Source organism: Heptranchias perlo, chromosome 16, assembly GCF_035084215.1.
Source record: "Heptranchias perlo isolate sHepPer1 chromosome 16, sHepPer1.hap1, whole genome shotgun sequence".
In the NCBI taxonomy this organism is placed as follows: Eukaryota; Metazoa; Chordata; class Chondrichthyes; order Hexanchiformes; family Hexanchidae; genus Heptranchias; species Heptranchias perlo.
This window is the reverse complement of record NC_090340.1, coordinates 65,199,548-65,220,686: the sequence shown is the minus strand read 5'-3', so window position 1 is coordinate 65,220,686 and position 21,139 is coordinate 65,199,548. Positions and strand designations below refer to the sequence as shown.

Below are 21,139 nucleotides of genomic sequence, written 5' to 3'. Positions count from 1 at the left end.
CTTAAAGGAAGACAGAAGCCTGACTCTGACATACAAGAGCAAGACTGGAATAATGTTTGCATCGGACAGGCAGCTACTGCAGTGCCGCATTGACCACAACTAGCCCTTATTGTACACTGACTAAGGTGCATTTCAGGGGAGGTGTGTCTGTCGTCATTGAATCTTTCTGTTGTAATCCTTTATGTTAAGGGGATGACTGCCCTCATCCTGTTCTGTGACCTTGACTTCACTCTGCAGTCTATAGAACAGTTAGTTTATTAGTGTAATTTTGGTTGACCTAAATCACTGTACCTCACCAAGCTTCATTATATTTATTGGACAGGGTGCTGGAGTCTGTTAATATTTATTTATGGAAAGCACTGAGTGCAGTTGTATTGTAAAGGTGGCTGACAGATCTCAGCCCCAGGGCTGGGGTTTGTTAACATGCAACAGGAAGGCTTGTGATGTGCTGAGCAGCACCCCCCTGTGGTGGTCACCAGTATCAGCCATTCAGCAGACAGCCTCAAAAGTGGGACTGAGCTGAATGACTTGTTCATTTACAAAGATCTTGCTCTTTCTCCTATTCGCTCTCCCTCAAGTGCTGCTTCTGGTGTACTGCACCGGCGTGAGGCTGCACCTGGGCGCTGCACCGGCGTGAGGCTGCACCTGGGCGCTGCACCGGCGTGAGGCTGCACCTGGGCGCTGCACCGGCGTGAGGCTGCACCTCGGCGCTGCACCGGCGTGAGGCTGCACCTCGGCGCTGCACCGGCGTGAGGCTGCACCTCGGCGCTGCACCGGCGTGAGGCTGCACCTCGGCGCTGCACCGGCGTGAGGCTGCACCTCGGCGCTGCACCGGCGTGAGGCTGTACCTTAGAACATAAGAAATAGGAGCAGTAGTAGGCCAGACGGCCCCTCGAGCCTGCTCCGCCATTCAATAAGATCATGGCTGATCTTCGATCTCAACTCCACTTTCTTGCCTGATCCCCATATCCCTTGATTCCCCTAGAGTCCAAAAATGTATCTATCGATCTCAGCCTTGAATATATTAAATGACTCATCATCTACAGCCCTCCGTGGTAGAGAATTCTGAAGATTCTCAACCCTCTGAGTGAAGAAATTCCTCCTCATCTCAGTCTTAAATGGCCGACCCTTATCCTGCACCTATGCCCCCTGGTTCTACAATCTCCAATGTAAGGAATATTACAACACCAGGTTATAGTCCAACAGTTTTATTTGAAAATCACAAGCTTTCGGAGCTTACCTCCTTTGTCAGGTGAGTGAGTGAAAGGTTCTAAAATCGCATAGCATATATTAGGCTGGGAGACGATCACACCAATCAGAGGTGTCGTTGGTGTTCAGACAGGTTAGCCACGGAAAACATTACATCCCAGTATACTGAATACACAATGGGTCAGATTACAAAGCCAGAGAGAGAAAGAGACCCGAAAGGCAGAGAGAGAGAGAATGTCCAGTTGTATTAAAAACAGATAACTTTTTTTTCCTGCTGGTGGGGTTACGTGTAGCGTGACATGAACCCAAGATCCCGGTTGAGGCCGTCCTCATGGGTGCGGAACTTGGCTATCAATTTCTGCTCGACGATTTTGCGTTGTCGTGTGTCTCGAAGGCCGCCTTGGAGAACGCTTACCCAAAGATCGGTGGCTGAATGTCCTTGACTGCTGAAGTGTTCCCCGACTGGGAGGGAACCCTCCTGTCTGGCGATTGTTGCGCGGTGTCCGTTCATCCGTTGTCGCAGCGTCTGCATGGTCTCGCCAATGTACCATGCTCCGGGGCATCCTTTCCTGCAACGTATGAGGTAGACAACGTTGGCCGAGTCAACGCTGTCTACCTCATACGTTGCAGGAAAGGATGCCCCGGAGCATGGTACATTGGTGAGACTATGCAGACGCTGCGACAACGGATGAACGGACACCGCGCAACAATTGCCAGACAGGAGGGTTCCCTCCCAGTCGGGGAACACTTTAACAGTCAAGGACATTCAGCCACCGATCTTCGGGTCAGCGTTCTCCAAGGCGGCCTTCGAGACACACGACAACGCAAAATCGTCGAGCAGAAATTGATAGCCAAGTTCCGCACCCATGAGGACGGCCTCAACCGGGATCTTGGGTTCATGTCACGCTACACGTAACCCCACCAGCAGGAAAAAAAAGTTATCTGTTTTTAATACAACTGGACATTCTCTCTCTCTCTCTCTGCCTTTCGGGTCTCTTTCTCTCTCTGGCTTTGTAATCTGACCCATTGTGTATTCAGTATACTGGGATGTAATGTTTTCCGTGGCTAACCTGTCTGAACACCAACGACACCTCTGATTGGTGTGATCGTCTCCCAGCCTAATATATGCTATGCGATTTTAGAACCTTTCACTCACTCACCTGACAAAGGAGGTAAGCTCCGAAAGCTTGTGATTTTCAAATAAAACCGTTGGACTATAACCTGGTGTTGTAAGATTCCTTGCATTTGTCCACCCCAGTCCATCACCGGCATCTCCACATCATGGCTACAATCTCTCAGCACCAACCCTGTCAAGCCCCCTCAGAATCTTTTTATGATTCAATGAGATCACCTCTCATTCTTCTAAACTCCAGAGAATATAGGCCCATTCTACTCAACCTGTCCTCATAGGACAACTCTCTCATCCCAGGAATCAATCTAGTGAACCTTCACTGCACCCCCTCTAAGGCAAGTGTATCCTTCCTTAGGTAAAGAGACCAAAACTATACACAGCACTCCAGGTGTGGTCTCACCAAAGCCTTGTGCAATTGTAGTAAGACTTCCTTACTCTTGTACTCCAACCCCCTTAAAGGCAATAAAGGCCAACATGCCATTTGCCTTCCTAATTGCTTGCTGTGCTTGTATGCTAACTTTTTGCGTTTCTTGTACGAGGACACTCGAGTCTCTCTCAATACCGACATTTAATAGTTTCTCACCATTTAAGAAATACTCTGTTTTACATTTCTTCCTACCAAAGTGAATATTGGTGCTGTATCAGTGTGAGACTATATATCGGTACTGTACGGGTGTGAGTATCTGCATAATAGGCTGACACTTCAGTGCGGCACTGTTTCGGATGAGATGTTAAACCAAGGCCAGGTCTGCCCTCAGGTGGACATAAAAGATCCACATGTACTATTCCAAGAAGAGCAGGGGAGTTCTCCCCAGTGTCCTGGTCAATATTTATCCCTCAACCAACATCACTAAAACAGATTATCTGGTTATTATCACATTGCTGTCTATGGGACCTTGCTGTGCGCAAATTGGCTGCTGCGTTTCCTACATTACAACAGTGACTACATTTCAAATGTTCTTCACTGGCTGTTATGCGCTTTGGGGCGTCCTGAGGTGAAAGGTGCTATGGAAACCCAAGTCCTCTCCTGCCTTTTCTACAAAAACCATGTGGGACACTGCTACCCATCTCCAAACACTCTAAGAAACTGACTATAATGCCTACTCTCTCTTTCCTCCCTTTTGAACTAGCTTTTGAACACAATTTGCTGCCCTTCTCCCAATTCCATACCCCTTAACATATAGTCCTTTGTGTGGTACCATGTCAAAGACTGTCTGAAAGTCCATGTACACCACACATCCACCCCATTTCCCCATCCGCCTTGTCTGTCACCTCCTCAAAGAACTCGATCAACTTTGTCATGCACGATCTTCCTTTCGTAAATCTTTGTTGGCTGCTTCTAATTATTTTCTCTGCATTTAGACATTTAGTAATTTCATCTTTAATTAAAAATCCCAATGAATTCCCTACTACCGATGTTAAACTAACTGACCTGTAATTACCCAGGTGAGCTCTGTCTCCCTTTTTGAAAATGGTTATTACACTGGCTGCTGTTCGGTCCTCTGGCTCACATCCACTCTCAGAAGAACCCTGAAGGGGTTCCAGGGCCTCGACTATTTCTTTGCCAATTTCAGGATCCTTGTGTGTATCATGTCAAGCCCTGGCACTTTGTCCTCCTTTAGAATCATAGAAAGTTACGGCACAGAAGGAGGTCATCCGTGCCGGCCAAAAAAGAGCTACCCGGCTTAATCCCACTTTCCAGCACTTGGTCCATAGCCCTGTAGGTTACAGCACTTCAGGTGCACATCCAAGTATTTTTTAAATGAGTTGAGGGTTTCTTCCTCTACCACCCTTTCAGGCAGAGAGTTCCAGACTCCCACCACCCTCTGGGTGAAAAAAAATCTCCTCAGCTCCCCTCTAATCCTTCTACCAATTACTTTAAATCTATGCCCCCTGGTCACTGACCCCTCTGCTAAGGGAAATAGGTCCTCCCTATCCAGTCTATCTAGGCCCCTCATAATTTTATACACCTCAATTAAATCTCTCCTCAGCCTCCTTTGTTCCAAAGAAAACAACCCCAGCCTATCCAATCCTTTCTCATAGCTAAAATTCTCCAGCCCTGGCAACATCCTCATAAATCTCCTCTGTACCCTCTCTGGTGCAATCACATCTTTCCTGTAATGTGGTGACCAGAACAGTACACAGTACTCAAGCTGTGGCCTAACTGGTGTTTTATACAGTTCCAGCATAACATCCCTGCTCTAAGATACTATGGCTAATAAAGGAGAGTATCCCGTATGCTTTCTTAACCACTTTATCTACCTGTCCTGATACCTTCAGGGATCTGTGGACATGCAATCCATGATCCCTCACTTCCTCCACACCTCTCAGTATCCTCCCATTTATTATGTATTCCCTTGCCTTGTTTGCCCTCCCCAAATTCATTACCTCACACTTCTCTGGATTGAATTCCATTTGCCACTTTTCTGCCCACCTGACCAGTCCATTGATATCTTCCTGCAGTCTACAGCTTTCCTCCTCACTATCAACCACACGGCCAATTTTTGTATCATCTGCAAACTTCTTAATCATATCCCGTACATTTAAGTCCAAATCATTAATATATACCACAAAAAGCAAGGGACCGAGAACTGAGCCCAGCAAGACCCCACTGGAAACAGCCTTCCAGTCACAAAAACACCCGTCAACCATTACCCTTTGCTTCCTGCCACTGAGCCAATTTTAGATCCAACTTGCCGCTCTCCCTTGGATCCCGTGGACTTTTACTGTTTTGTCACAAGTCTGCCATTTGGGACCTTATCAAAAGCCTTGCTAAAATCCATGTAGACAACATCAAATGCATTATCCTCATCGACTCTCCTTGTTACCTCCTCAAAAAGTTCAATCAAGTTAGTCAGACATGACCTTCCCTTAAGAAACCCATGCTGATTGTCCTAGATTAACCCGTGCCTTTCTAAATGACGATTTATGCTGTCTCTCAGAATTGATTCCAATAATTTGTCCATCACCGAGATTAGACTGGCCGATAATTACTCGGTCTATCCCTTTCTCCCTTTTTAAACGACACAAAACTAGGTGGGATCGTGAGTTGTGAGGAGGATGCAAAGAGGCTTCAAGGCGATTTACACAAGTTGAGTGAGTGGGCAAATACATGTCAGATGCAGTATAATGTGGATAAATGTGAAGTTATCCACTTCGGAAGGAAAGGCAGAGTATTATTTAAATGGTGATAGATTGGGAAATGTTGATGTACAAAGGGACCTGGGCGTCCTTGTACACCAGTCACTGGAAGCAAACATGCAGGTGCAGCAAGCAGTTAGGAAGGCAAATGGTATGTTGGCCTTCATTGCAAGAGGATTTGAATACAGGAGCAAGGATGTCTTATTGCAATTATACAGAGGCTTAGTGAGACCACACCTGGAGTATTGTGTGCAGTTTTGGTCTCCTTACCTAAGAAAGGATATACTTGCCATGGAGGGAGTGCAGCGAAGGTTCACCAGACTGATTCCTGGGATGGCAGGACTGTCGTATGAGGAGAGATTGGGTCGACTCGGCCTGTATTTACTCGAGTTTAGAAGAATGAGAGGGGATCTCATTGAAACATATAAAATTCTGACAGGGCTGGACAGACTGGATGCAGGGAGGATGTTTCCCCTGGCTGGGGGTTCCAGAACCAGGGGTCACAGTCTCAGGATACGGGGTATGCCCTTTAGAACCGAGATGAGGAGAAATTTCTTCACTCAGAGGGTGGTGAAACTGTGGAATTCTCTACCACAGAAGGCTGTGGAGGCCAAGTCACTGAATACATTTAAGAAGGAGCTAGATGGATTTCTAGTCACAAAAGGCATCAAGGGGTATGGGGAGAGAGCGGGAATATGGTATTGAGATAGAGGATCAGCCGTGATCATATTGAATGGCAGAGCAGGCTCGAAGGGCCGAATGGCCTTCTGCACCTATTTTCTGTACAACGTTAGCAGTCCTCCAATCCTCCAGCACCATGTCTGTAGGCAGGGAGGATTGGAAAATGATGGTCAGAGCCTCCGCTCTTTCCTTCCTTGCTTCTCTTAACGGCCTCGGATACATTTCATCCGGGCCTGGTGATTTATCTACTTTCAAAGATGGTAAACCACTTAATACTTCCTCTCTCACTATTTTTATCCCTTCCAGTATTTCACACTCCTCCTCCTTAACTATAATCTCTGCATCGTCCCTCTCCTTTGTGAAGACAGACGCAAAGTATTCATTAAGAACCATACCCACATCTTCCACCTCCACACATACGTTACCTTTTTGGTTTCTAATAGGTCCTACTCTTGCCTTAGTTATTCTCTTGCTTTTTATGTATTTATAAAACATCTTTATAAATGTTTTAAAACATTTCCTTGATTTTACTTGCCAGTACTTTTTTTATGCCCTCTCTTTGCTTTCCTAATTTCCTTTTTAATTTCACCCCTGCACTTTCTATACTCCTCTCGGCTTTCTGCACTATTGAGCACTCGGTATCTGACGTAAGCTTCCCTTTTTTGCCTGATCTTACCCTGTATGCTCCTTGTCATGCAGGAGCCTCTAGATTTGGCAGTCCCACCCTTTTTCTTTGTGGGAACAAGTTAGTTCTGAATCCTCACTATCTCTCCCTTGAATGCCTCCCACTGCTCTAACACTAATTTACCTTCAAGTAGCTGTTTCCAGTCCACTTTTGCTAAATGTCTTCTCAGCTTAGTAAATTTGGCCTTTCCCCAATTGAGAACTTTTACTCCTAATCTATCTGTGCAGATCATAGAATGATTACAGTACAGAAGGAGGCCATTCAGCCCATCTCTCTGCATGAACAATCCAGCTAGTCCCACTCCCCTGCCCTTTCCCCATAGCCCTGCAAATTTTTTCCCTTCAAGTACTTGTCCAATTCCCTTCTGAAAGCCATGATTGAGTCTGCCTTCACCACCCCCTCGGGCAGTGCATTCCAGATCATAACCACTCGCTGTGTAAAAATGCTTTTCCTCATGTCACCTTTGGTTCTTTTGCCAATCACCTTAAATCTGTGCCTTCTGATTCTTGACCTTTCTGCCAATGGGAACAGTTTCTCTCGTTCCCCTCAGTCGAGACCCTTCATGATTTTGAATACCTCTATCAAATCTCCTCTCAACCTTCTCTGCTGTAAGGAGAACATTCACCTGAGGAAGCAGGAAGCCTCTGAAAGCTTGTGAATTTCAAATAAAATTGCTGGACTATAACTTGGTGTTGTAAAATTGTTTACTAAGGAGAACAGCCCAAGTTTCTCCAGTCTATTGGACTGAAGTCCTTCATCCCTGGAACCATTCTAGTAAATCTTTTCTGCACCCTCTCTAAGGCCTTCACATCATTCCCAAAGTGCAGTGCCAGAACTGTACACAATACTCCAGTTTTGGCCGAACCAGTGTTTTATAAAGGTTCATCGTAACTTCCTTACTTTTGTATTTTATGCCTCTGTTTATAAAGCCGAGGATCCTGTATGCCTTTTTAACCACTTTCTCAATCTGCCCTACCATCTTCAATGATTTGTGCACATATAACCCCAGGTGTCTCTGTTTCTACATCCCCTTTAGAATTGTACCCTTTAGTTTATAATTCCTCTCCTCGTTCTTCCGACTAAAATGTACCACTTCACACTTCTCTGCGTTAAATTTCATCTGCCACATGTCTGCCCATTCCACCAGCCTGTCTATTTCCTCTTGAAGTCTATCACTATCCTCCTCACTGTTCACTACACTTCCAAGTTTTGTGCCGTCTGCAAATTTGGAAATTGTGCCCTGTACACCCAAGTCCAAGTCATTAATATATATCAAGAAAAGCAGTGGTCCCAGCACTGACCCCTGGGGAACACCACTGTACACCGCCCTCCAGTCTGAAAAACAACCATTCACCACTACTCCCTGTTTCCTGTCACTTAGCCAATTTTGTATCCATGCTGCCACTGGTCCTTTTATTCCATTGCTCTCATCAACCCTCTCTGTTACCTCATGAAAAAACTCAATCAAGTTAGTTAAACACGATTTGCCTTTAACAAATCCGTGCTGGCTTTCCTTAATTAATCCATTCTTGTCCAAATGGCTGTTAATTTTGTCCCGGATTATTGTTTCTAAAAGTTTCTCCACCACTGAGGTTAAACTGACTGGCCTGTAGTTGCTGAGTTTATCTTACACCTTTTTTTAAACAAGGGTGTCACATTTGCAATTCTCCAGTCTTCTGGCACCACCCCAGTATCTAAGATGATTGGAAGATTATGGCCAGTACCTCTGCAATTTCCACCCTTACTTCCCTCAGCAACTTAGGATGCATCCCATCCGGACCGGTGACTTATCTACTTTAAGAACAGCTAGCCTTTCCAGTACCACCTCCATCAATTTTTAGCCCAATCAGTACCTCAACTACACCTTCCTTTACTGAGACTGGCAGCATCTTCTTGCTTGGTAAAGACAGATGCAAAGTACTCATTTAGTACCTCAGCCATCACCTCTGCCTCCATGCGTAGATCTCCTTTTTAACATAAGAACAGAAGAAATAGGAGCAGGAGTAGGCCATACAGCCCCTCGAGGCTGCTCCGCGATACAATGAGATCATGGCTGATCTTCAACCTCAACTCCACTTTCCTGCCCGATCCCCATATCCCTTGATTTCCCCTAGAGTCCAAAAATCTATCGATCTCAGCCTTGAATATACTCAACGACTCAGCATCCACAGCCCTCTGGGGTAGAGAATTCCAAAGATTCACAACCCTCTGAGTGAAGAAATTCCTCCTCATCTCAGTCTTAAATGGCCGACCCCTTATCCTGCGACTATGCCCTCGAGTCCTAGACTCTCCAGCCACGGGAAACAACCTCTCAGCATCTACCCTGTCAAGCCCCCTCAGAATCTTATGTTTCACTGAGATCCTCTCTCATTCTTCTAAACTCCAGAGAGCAGATGCCCATTCGATTCAACCTCTCCTATTAGGACAACCCTCTCATCCCAGGAATTAATCTCGTGAACTTTCGTTGCACCGCTTCTAAGGCAAGTATATCCTTCCTTACATAAGGAGACCAAAACTGTATGCAGTGCGGCCTCACCAAAGCCCTGTACAATTGTAGCAAGACTTCCTTACTCTTGTACTCCAACCCCCTTGCAATAAAGGCCTTTGCCTTCCTAATTGCTTGCTGTACCTGCATATTAACTTTTTGTGTTTCTTGTACCAGGACACCCAAGTCTCTCTCAACACCAACATTTAATAGTTTCTCACCATTTAAAAAATATTCTGTTTTTCTATTCTTCCTACCAAAGTGAATAACCTCACCTTTCCCCACATTATACTCCATCTGCCACTTTTTTGCCCACTTACTTAGAATAGAATCATAGAATCATAGAAATTTACAACATGGAAACAGGCCCTTCGGCCCAACATGTCCATGTCGCCCAGTTTATACCACTAAGCTAGTCCCAATTGCCTGCACTTGGCCCATATCCCTCTATACCCATCTTACCCATGTAACTGTCCAAATGCTTTTTAAAAGACAAAATTGTACCCGCCTCTACTACTGCCTCTGGCAGCTCGTTCCAGACACTCACCACCCTTTGAGTGAAAAAATTGCCCCTCTGGACCCTTTTGTATCTCTCCCCTCTCACCTTAAATCTATGCCCCCTCGTTATAGACTCCCCTACCTTTGGGAAAAGATTTTGACTATCGACCTTATCTATGCCCCTCATTATTTTATAGACTTCTATAAGATCACCCCGAAACCTCCTACTCTCCAGGGAAAAAAGTCTCAGTCGATCCAACCTCTCCCTATAAGTCAAACCATCAAGTCCCAGTAGCATCCTAGTAAATCTTTTCTGCACTCTTTCTAGTTTAATAATATCCTTTCTATAATAGGGTGACCAGAACTGTACACAGTATTCCAAGTGTGGCCTTACTAATGTCTTGTACAACTTCAACAAGACATCCCAACTCCTGTATTCAATGTTCTGACCAATGAAACCAAGCATGCTGAATGCCTTCTTCACCACCCTATCCACCTGTGACTCCACTTTCAAGGAGCTATGAACCTGTACTCCTAGATCTCTTTGTTCTATAACTCTCCCCAATGCCCTACCATTAACGGAGTAGGTCCTGGTCCGATTCGATCTACCAAAATGCATCACCTCACATTTATCTAAATTAAACTCCATCTGCCATTCATCGGCCCACTGGCCCAATTTATCAAGATCCCGTTGCAATCCCAGATAACCTTCTTCACTGTCCACAATGCCACCAATCTTGGTGTCATCTGCAAACTTACTAACCATGCCTCCTAAATTCTCATCCAAATCATTAATATAAATAACAAATAACAGCGGACCCAGCACCGATCCCTGAGGCACACCGCTGGACACAGGCATCCAGTTTGAAAAACAACCCTCCACAACCACCCTCTGTCTTCTGTCATCAAGCCAATTTTGTATCCAATTGGCTACCTCACCTTGGATCCCATGAGATTTAACCTTATGTAACAACCTACCATGCGGTACCTTGTCAAAGGCTTTGCTGAAGTCCATGTAGACCACGTCCACTGCACAGCCCTCATCTATCTTCTTGGTTACCCCTTCAAAAAACTCAATCAAATTCGTGAGACATGATTTTCCTCTCACAAAACCATGCTGACTGTTCCTAATCAGTCCCTGCCTCTCCAAATGCCTGTGGTTCCTGTCTCTCAGAATACCCTCTAACAACTTACCCACTACAGATGTCAGGCTCACCGGTCTGTAGTTCCCAGGCTTTTCCCTGCCGCCCTTCTTAAACAAAGGCACAACATTTGCTGCCCTCCAGTCTTCAGGCACCTCACCTGTAGCTGTCGATGATTCAAATATCTCTGCGAGGTGACCCGCAATTTCCTCCCTAACCTCCCATAACGTCCTGGGATACATTTTATCAGGTCCCGGAGATTTATCTACCTTGATGCGCGTTAAGACTTCCAGCACCTCCCTCTCTGTAATATGTACACTCCTCAAGACATCACCAGTTATTTCCCCAAGTTCCCTAACATCCATGCCTTTCTCAACCGTAAATACCGATGTGAAATATTCATTTAGGATCTCACCCATCTCTTGTGGTTCCGCACATAGATGACCTTGTTGATCCTTAAGAGGCCCTACTCTCTCCCTAGTTACTCTTTTGCCCTTTATGTGTTTGTAGAAGCTCTTTGGATTCTCCTTTGCCTTATCTGCCAAAGCAATCTCATGTCCCCTTTTTGCCCTCCTGATTTCTCTCTTAACTCTACTCCGGCAATCTCTATACTCTTCAAGGGATCCACTTGATCCCAGCTGCCTATGCATGTCATATGCCTCCTTCTTCTTTTTGACTAGGGCCTCAATCTCCCGAGTCATCCAAGGTTCCCTACTTCTACCAGCCTTGCCCTTCACTTTATAAGGAATGTGCTTACCCTGAACCCTGGTTAACACACTTTTGAAAGCCTCCCACTTACCAGACGTCCATTTGCCTGCCAACAGACTCTCCCAATCAACTTCTGAAAGTTCCTGTCTAATACCATCAAAATTGGCCTTTCCCCAATTTAGAATTTTAACTTTTGGGCCAGACCTATCATTTTCCATAGCTATCTTAAAACTAATGGAATTATGATCACTGGTCCCAAAGTGATCCCTCACTAACACTTCTGTCACCTGCCCTTCCTTATTTCCCAAGAGGAGGTCAAGTTTTGCCCCCTCTCTCGTCGGGCCATCCACATACTGAATGAGAAATTCCTCCTGAATACACTCAACAAATTTCTCCCCATCCAAGCCCCTAATGCTATGGCTGTCCCAGTCAATGTTGGGAAAGTTAAAGTCCCCTACTATTACCACCCTATTTTTCTTGCAGCTGTCTGTAATCTCCTTACATATTTGCTCCTCAATTTCCCGTTGACTATTTGGGGGTCTGTAGTACAATCCTATCAAAGTGATCTCTCCCTCCTTATTTTTCAGTTCTACCCATATAGAATGAGTGGGCGAACCTTCGGATATATCCCCTCTCACTGCTGCCGTGATGTTCTCCCTAATCAAGAACGCAACTCCCCCTCCTCTCTTACCTCCTGCTCTCTCTTTCCTGAAGCATCTGTACCCTGGAACATTGAGCTGCCAGTCCTGCCCCTCCCTTAGCCATGTTTCAGTAATAGCTATAACATCCCAGTCCCATGTACCCATCCATGCCCTGAGTTCATCTGCCTTGCCCATCAGACTTCTTGCATTGAAATAAATGCAGTTTAATCTAGACTTCCCTTGGTCTTTGCCCTGCTTTCTCAGACCATCTGTCCGGTCATGTTCTGTACACTCTCCCTTACTGCCTTTTGTTTCTGTCACCACTTTACTTCCCACTGACTTCCTGCATCGGTTCCCATCCCCCTGCCACATTAGTTTAAACCCTCCCCAACAGCACTAGCAAACACTCCCCCTCGGACATTGGTTCCAGTCCTGCCCAGATGCAGACCGTCGCCAGAACCGGTTCCAATGTCCCAGGAATTTGAATCCCTCCCTCTGGCACCATCTCTCAAGCCACGTATTAATCTGTCTATATCCCTTCACAGACTCTGTGTCCTCCTCACAGCTAACCTTCCCACCTAGTTTTGTATCGTCAGCAAACTTGGATACATTACACTCTGTCCCTTCATCTAAGTCATGAATATAGATTGTAAATAGCTGAGGCCCAAGCACCGATCCTTGCGGTACCCCATCAGTTACAGCTTGTCAAACCCGATTATCCTTACTCTCTGTTTTCTGTCCGTTAACCAATCCTCTATCCATGCTGATATGTTACCCCCAGCCCCAAGAGCCTTTAACACTTTTGGTCCCTAATCTCCCCCACCCCTCCTCTCACTACCTGTTTACCGTTTTCATGCCTATAGAAGACTTTTGGATTCCCTTTTATATTAGCCGGCAGTCTGTTCTCATACTCGCTCTTTGCCCCTCTTATTTCCTTTTTCACTTCCCCTCTGAACTTTCTATATTCAGCATGGTTCTCACTTGTGTTATCAACCTGACATCTGTCATACGCCCCCCTTTTCTGCTTCATCTTACTCACTCTCTCTTTTGCCATCCAGGGAACTGTAGCTTTAGTTGCCCTACCTTTCCCCCTCATGGGAATGTAGCTGGACGGTATCCGAATCATCTCCTCTTTAAAGGCCGCCCTTTGCTCGACTACAGTTTTGCCTGCCAATCTTTGATTCCAGTTTACCCGGGCCAGATCCGTTCTCAACCCACTGAAATTGGCTCTCTTCCAATTGAGTATTTTTACTCTAGATTGCTCCTTGTCCTTTTCCACAGCTAATCTAACTCTTATGATATGCTGTCCCCTGAATGTTCCCCGACTGACCCACTTCAATTGGTCTGCCTCTTTCCCCAGAACTAGATCCAGCAATGCCTCCTTCCTTGTTGGGCTGGAAACATACTGATCAAGAAAGTTCTCCTGAACACACTTCAAAAATTTCTCCCCCTCTTTGCCCTTTAAATTAATACTATCCCAATCTATATTAGGATAATTGAAGTCCCCCATTATCATTACTCTATGGCTCATGCACCTCTCTGTAATTCCCCTGCAGATTTGCTCCTCTATCTCCTTCCCACTAGTTGGTGGCCTATACAATACACCCAGTACAGTAATGGCTCCCCTATTGAACACCAAGTATCCAGGAATATTTAGTACCCAATCCTGCCCTTTTTTGTGCCAGGTCTCCGTTATCGCCACAACATCATATTCCCATATGGCTATTTGCGCCTGCAGCTCACCAACCTTGTTTACCACACTTTGTGTGTTTACACATATGCACTGTAAACCTATCTTAGACCTTGTATTCTCTCTTAGTCTGATCCCACCTAATACTGCACTATTTCTTACTCGAGCGCTATCTGTCTCTCCTAATCCTTTGTGCCCCTTGCTTCTCCTTTCCAATGCTACATCCTGATACCCACCCCCCTGCCAAATTAGTTTAAACCCTTCCCCACAGCACTACTGAACCTTCCCGCGAGGAAAGTGGTCCCCGCTCTGTTGAGGTGCAACCCATCCCGCCTGTACTGATCCCACTTCCCCCAGAACTGATCCCAATGCCCCAGGAATCAATAGCCCTCCCACCTGCACCATCTCTCCAGCCATGCATTCATCTGTTCTATCCTCTTATTTCTATACTCACCAGTGCATGACACCGGGAGTAATCCGGAGATTACTACCTTTGAGGTCCTGCTTATTAATTTATTTCCAAACTCCTTAAAATCTGCCTGCAGGACCTCATCCCTCTTTCTACCTATGTTGTTGGTACTGATATGGACCACAATCTCTGGCTGTTCACCTTCCTCCTTCAGAATGTGAAAAATTGCTCAGGTATGTCCTGTCCACAAAAAATAGGACAAATCCAATCCGGCCAATTACCGCCTCATCAGCACTTACTCACCAATAACCTGCTCACCGACGCTCAGTTTGGGTTCCGCCAGGACCACTTGGCTCCAGACCTCAATACAGCCTTGGTCCAAACATGGACAAAAGAGCTGAATTCCAGAGGTGAAGTGAGAGTGACTGCCCTTGACATCAAGGCAGCATTTGACCTAGTGCGGCACCAAGGAGCCCTAGTAAAATTGAAGTCAATGGGAATCAGGAGGAAAACTCTCCAGTGGCTGGAGTCATAACTAGCACAAAGGAAGATGGTAGTGGTTGTTGGAGGCCAATCATCTCAGCCCCAGGATATTGCTGCAGGAGTTCCTCAGGGCAGTGTCCTTGGCTCGACCATCTTCAGCTGCTTCATCAATGACCTTCCCTCCATCATAAGGTCAGAAATGGGGATGTTCGCTGATGATTGCACAGTGTTCAGTTCCATTCGCAACTCCTCAGATAATGAAGCAGTCAGTGCCTGCATGCAGCAAGACCTGGACAACATCCAGGCTTGGGCTGATAAGTGGCCAGTAACATTCGTGCCAGGCAATGACCATTTCCAACAAGAGAGAGTCTAACCACCTCCCCTTGATATTCAACAGCATCACCATCGCCGAATCCCCCACCATCAACATCCTGGGGGATTGACCAGAAACTTAACTGGACCAGCCACATAAATACTGTGGCTACAAGAGCAGATCAGAAGCTGTGTATTCTGCGGTGAGTGAGTCAGTTTCGAACTCCCCAAAACCTTTCCACCATGTACAAGGCACAAGTCAGGAGTGTGATGGAATACTCTCCACTTGCCTGGATGAGTACAGCTCCAATAACACTCAAGAAGCTCGACACCATCTTGGACAAAGCAGCCCGCTTGATTGGCACTCCATCCACCACCCTAAACATTCACACTCTTCACCACCGGCGCACCGTGGCTGCAGTGCCTACCATCCACAGGATGACTGCAGCAACTTGCCAAGGCTTCTTCGACAGTACCTCCCAAACCCGTGACCTCTACCGCCTTGAAGTACAAGGGCAGCAGGCACATTTTATTCGTTCTTGGGATATGGGCATCGCTGGCAAGGCTAGCATTTATTGCCCATCCCTAATTGCCTTTGAGAAGGTAGTGGTGAGCTGCCGCCTTGAACTGCTGCAGTCCGTGTGGTGAAGGTTCTCCCACAGTGCTGTTCTGAAGAGAGTTCCAGGATTTTGACCCAGCGACGATGAAGGAACAGTGATATATTTCCAAGTCGGGATGATGAGTGACTCGGAGGGGATCGTGCAGATGGTGTTGTTCCCATGTACCTGCTGCCCTTGTCCTTCTAGGTGGTAGAAGTCATGGGCTTGGGAGGTGCTGTCGAAGTTGGCGAGTTGCTGCAGTGCATCCTGTGGATGGTGCACACTGCAGCCACTGTGCGCTGCTGATGGAGGGAGTGAATGTTTAGGGTGGTGGATGGGATGCCAATCAAGCGGGCTGCTTTGTCCTGGATGGTGTTGAGCTTCTTGAGTGTTATTGGAGCTGCACTCATCCAGGCAAGTGGAGAGTATTCCATCACACTCCTGACTTGTGCCTTGTAGATGGTGGAAAGGCTTTGGGGAGTCAGGAGATGAGTCACTTGCTGCAGAATACCCAGCCTCTGAGCTGCTCTTATAGCCACAGTATTTATGTGGCTGGTCCAGTTAAGTTTCTGGTCAATGGTGACCCCCAAGATGTTGATGGTGGGGGATTCAGCGATGGCAATGCTGTTGAATGTCATGGGGAAGTGGTTAGATTCTCTCTTGTTGGAGATGGTCATTGCCTGGCACTTGTCTGGCGCGAATGTTACTTGCCACTTATCAGCCCAAGCCTGGATATTATCCAGGTCTTGCTGCATGCGGGCACGGACTGCTTCGTTATCTGAGGGGTTGTGAATAGAACTGAACACTGTGCAATCATCAGCGAACATCCCCATTTCTGACCTTATGATGGAGGGAAGGTCATTGATGAAGCAGCTGAAGATGGATGAGCCTAGGACACTGCCCTGTCGAACTCCTGCAGCAATGTCCTGGGGCTGAGATGATTGGCCTCCAACAACCACTACCATCTTCCTTTGTGCTAGGTATGACTCCAGCCACTGGAGAGTTTTCCCCCTGATTCCCATTGACTTCAATTTTACTAGGGCTCCTTGGTGCCACACTCGGTCAAATACTGCCTTGATGTCAAGGGCAGTCACTCTCACCTCACCTCTGGAATTCAGCTCTTTTGTCCATGTTTGGACCAAGGCTATAATGAGGTCTGGAGCTGAGTGGTCCTGCTGGAACCCAAACTGAGCGTCGGTGAGCAGGTTATTGGTAAGTAAGTGCCGCTTGATAGCACTGTCGACGACACCTTCCATCACTTTGCTGATGATTGAGAGTGGACTGATGGGGCGGTAATTGGCCGGATTGGATTAGTCCTTTTTCTGGACAGGACATACCTCGTCAATTTTCCACATTGTCGGGTGGATGTCAGTGTTGTAGCTGTACTGGAACAGTTTGGCTAGAGGCGCGGCTAATTCTGGAACACAAGGGTACAACACCACCTGCATGTTCCCCTCGTCACACACCATCCACTTGGAAATATATCGCCGTTCCTTCATCGGCGCTGGGTCAAAATCCTGGAACTCCATACCTACCAGCACTGTGTGAGAACCTTCACCACACAGACTGCAGCGGTTCAAGAAGGCGGCTCACCACCACCTTCTCGAGGGCAATTCGGGATGGGCAATAAATGCTGGCCTTGCCAGCGACACCCGCATCCCATGGCCGTATAAAGCCACTCAGTGACATCCGTGACCCTGGCACCAGGGAGGCAACATACCATCTTGGAATCATGTCTGTGGCTTGCAGAAAAGCCTGTCTGTTCTCCTAACTATAGAATTCCCTATAATTATTGCTTTCCTGACCTTCCTCCTCCCCGCATTGTGCAGCTGAGCCACCCATGGTGCCATGGACTTGGCTCTGGCTGTGCTCCCTCGAGGAACCATCGCCCTTACCAGTACTCAGAACTGAATATTGGTTAGAGAGCAAGATGCCCTCAGGAGACTCCTGCACGGCCTGCCTGGTCCTCCTTGTCTGTCTGACGGTCGCCCAGTCCCTCTCTGCTTGCACTCTCTTAAGCTGCCGGGTGACCACCTCTTGAAACGTGCTATCCACGAAACTCTCAGCCTCGCGGATGCACTGCAGTGACACCAGCTGTCGCTCAAGCTCCGAAACCCAGAGCTCAAGTTCCTCCAGCTGACGACACTTCTTGCACCTGTGGTTGTCCAGGACACGGGAAGCGTCCTGGAGTTCCCACATGGCACAAAATATGCATTCGACGGGTTTGAGGTGCCCTGCTGTGCCTCTATTTATTCGATTACTAACTCAGCTTAACAAAAATAAACTAAAGACTTAAAAAAAACACTCACCGATCAGCTGCTTCCCTTGTGCTGATGTAACTTTAGGCTTTTTTTTGCCCTCGCTCCCTGGCGCCCTCGCTCCACCGCACTGCTTCTCCGCCCCCAAACTCCTTCAGGTCCATGCTCCTTACCTACGGGCTCTCCGATTTAGCTTAACTAACTTATCTAATGCTTTCCTTTTACTTATGATATATCTCATCTCACTTTTAACCAATTCAGGAATTATTTCCTTCCCAATGTCAGGGGGGAGATGAAATTTTTTCACTCAGCGAGCTGTTATGATCTGGAATGTACTGCCTGAAAGATAGTGGAAGCAGATTCAGTAGTAACTTTCAAAAGAGAATTGGACCATGGGCAGTGGAAGGAAATTATATGGGCAGGTACATGGTAGGTAGAATGTGCATCTTAGTGAAAAAGCACATTCAAAAATCAGCTTCAATGGCTCAGTGTGTAATGCACTATCCATTACCCGTACTGAGCCACACAGAAGAGGAAGCTTTTGGTTCCTCGGTCTGTGCTGAGTTCACTGATCTATGTATGGGCGGTAGGAGTGCAATAATTGGCCTCTGCCTCCTTGGCTAACGATGAAAAACCAACCAGGGCTCCTATAGGCATCCGTTAAGGGCTGGATTAGGCTCAAGTGTGATAGCTTCCATGGTCAAATATTCTGCCAACTCTCACTGGACTCACAAATAAAGGATGGGCCCTTGGGTGAGGTACAGAGGGTGGTTAGCATGCTTGGAATCCGTACCCAAGCCAGAGTTGGCGCCTTGAGAAGGGGAAAGAATTGGAAATATTTTTCTTGAAAACATTGTGAAAACAAACTGTCAGAATTGCCCGTTTCCCCCTCAATCCTGGGACTCTTACTTTCTGTAAGAGTTGAAAAAAACAGCCACCTCTTAATGTTGAAAATATTTTTAAAAACCTTTATTTTTTTGTTCAAACGAGACAGAAATATAAAAGGAATAAGAACCACTGAGACTGAGACAATCAGCGAAGGGAAACGGCAGTTAGAAAGTGCCTGAGTGTTGGATGAGTTTAAGGACTGTCAGTAATATTAATAAACTCCACAGAATACCTTCCTAGCTCTGTAGTTATATTATCAGAAGCATGCCTTTGTCAGCCTGTATTAATATTGACTGCAGAAGACAGATAGAGGCTGGTAAATGCCAGGGCTCAGCTTTATCTGCCAGGAGCAGACAGAGCCTGGCTGTTATCAGCATCGAGCAGCGTGTGCACTGAACAGCTTGCTTTTGGAGCTGGCGCTCACTGGCCATTCCGACAAGGAATGGATTCACATCACAACAAGCCAGAGAGATTGGAGGTGTGGGTGAGTGAGGGGGAGGTGGGGAGGAGAGGAGAAAGTGAAATGCCTTAACGATCTCTACTTTTATTTCATTAGTATTCAATTTCCAGGTAGAATTGCTAACAGTGAGGACTTTCAACTGAAAATTTGGTGTGTGTGGGAATTAGGTGCAGAGGGAGAAGGAGGTGCTGTATGATAGAAACCAAGGGACTATAAACTAATCTACTAATTTTAAAAACTTAAATAAAAAAATACATAAAATAAAAATAGATTAAGTAATTACTAATTATTTCGAAATCGAGGTAGTAATCTCAGGATTACTCCTAGTGCCACGAGCTAGTGAGAGCAGAAATAGGAGAATAGACCGGATGAACGCGTGGCTTGAGAGATGGTGTAGGAGGGAGGGGTTTAAATTCCTGAGGCATTGGGACCAATTCTGGGAAAGGCGGGACCTGTACAAGCTGGACGGGTTGCACCCAAGCAGAACCGGGACCAATATCCTCGCGGGGGCATTTGCTAGTTCTGTTGGGGAGGGTTTAAACTAGTATGGCAGGGGGATAGGAACCAAAGGGCAGGTACAGATAGGACAAATTCAGACCAGGAAATGGGAAATAGAAAAGCAGTTAGTGACGTAGTTAGTGACTCAGAAAGGCAAAAGAAGCAAAGGTTAAATAGTGTTCAGCACAGGAATTTGACAGGGTTAAAGGGTATATACTTCAATGCAAGGAGTATTACAAACATAGCAGATGAGCTAAGGGCACAGATACACATGGCAGCATGTTATCATTGCTATGATGGAAACCTGGCTTAAAGAGGGGGATAATTGGCAGCTCAATATCTCTGGATATAGAGTTTTTAGGCAGGATAGAGTGGGTGATAAAAAAGGAGGGGGGGTAGCATTATTGGTTAATGAATCAATTACAGTTGTGAGAAGGGATGATGTGCGAAATGGGTCATCAATCGAGGCCATATGGGTTGAGCTAAGAAATAAAAAGGGGGCAGTCACACTACTAGGAGTGTACTATAGACCCCCAAATAGCAAAAGGGAGATAGAAGAACAAATATGTAGGCAAATTTCTGAGTGCAAAAATAAGAGGGCAATAATAGTAGGGGACTTCAACTACCCTAACATCAACTGGGATTCAAACAGTGTGAGGGGCACAGAGGGCACAAAATTCTTGATTGGTGTCCAGGAGAACTTTTTTAGCCAGTACGTGACAAGCCCAACAAGAAGGAATGCAATTCTAGATTGAGTCCTGGGAAATGAAGATGGGCAAGTGGGTGAAGTGACAGTGGGTGACCATATTGGGGATAGTGACCACAATTCAGTTAGTTTTAGCATTATTATGGAAAAGGACAGAGTTAAATCAGGAGTAAACATTTTAAATTGGGGAAAGGCAAATTTTACAGAACTAAGAGGTGATTTGGCAGAAGTGGACTGGACACAACTACTTGAGAAATCAGTGGCAAGCCAGTGGAAGGCACTAAAAAGTGAAATTCTACGGGTATAATGCAGACATGTCCCCTCAAAGAAAAAGGGTGGCACTGCCAAAGCTAGAGCCCCCTGGTTGTCTAGAAGTATACGGGGCAAGGTAAAGCAGAAGAAGAAAGCTTATGACTGTCACAGAAAACTAAATACTGCAGAAAGCCTAGAGGAGTATAGAAAGTACAGGGATGACGTAAAAAAGGAAATAAGGAAAGCAAAGAGAGGGTATGAA

At 46.2% G+C, this 21,139-nt stretch overlaps 1 protein-coding gene across 4 annotated transcripts in view; it reads left to right on the top strand.

The window, feature by feature from the left end:
• The window catches only part of cbfa2t3 (CBFA2/RUNX1 partner transcriptional co-repressor 3), a 164,259-nt gene that overhangs the window by 12,943 nt on the left and 130,177 nt on the right, over window positions 1–21,139 (top strand). The gene's annotated exons all lie outside the window — the stretch shown is intronic.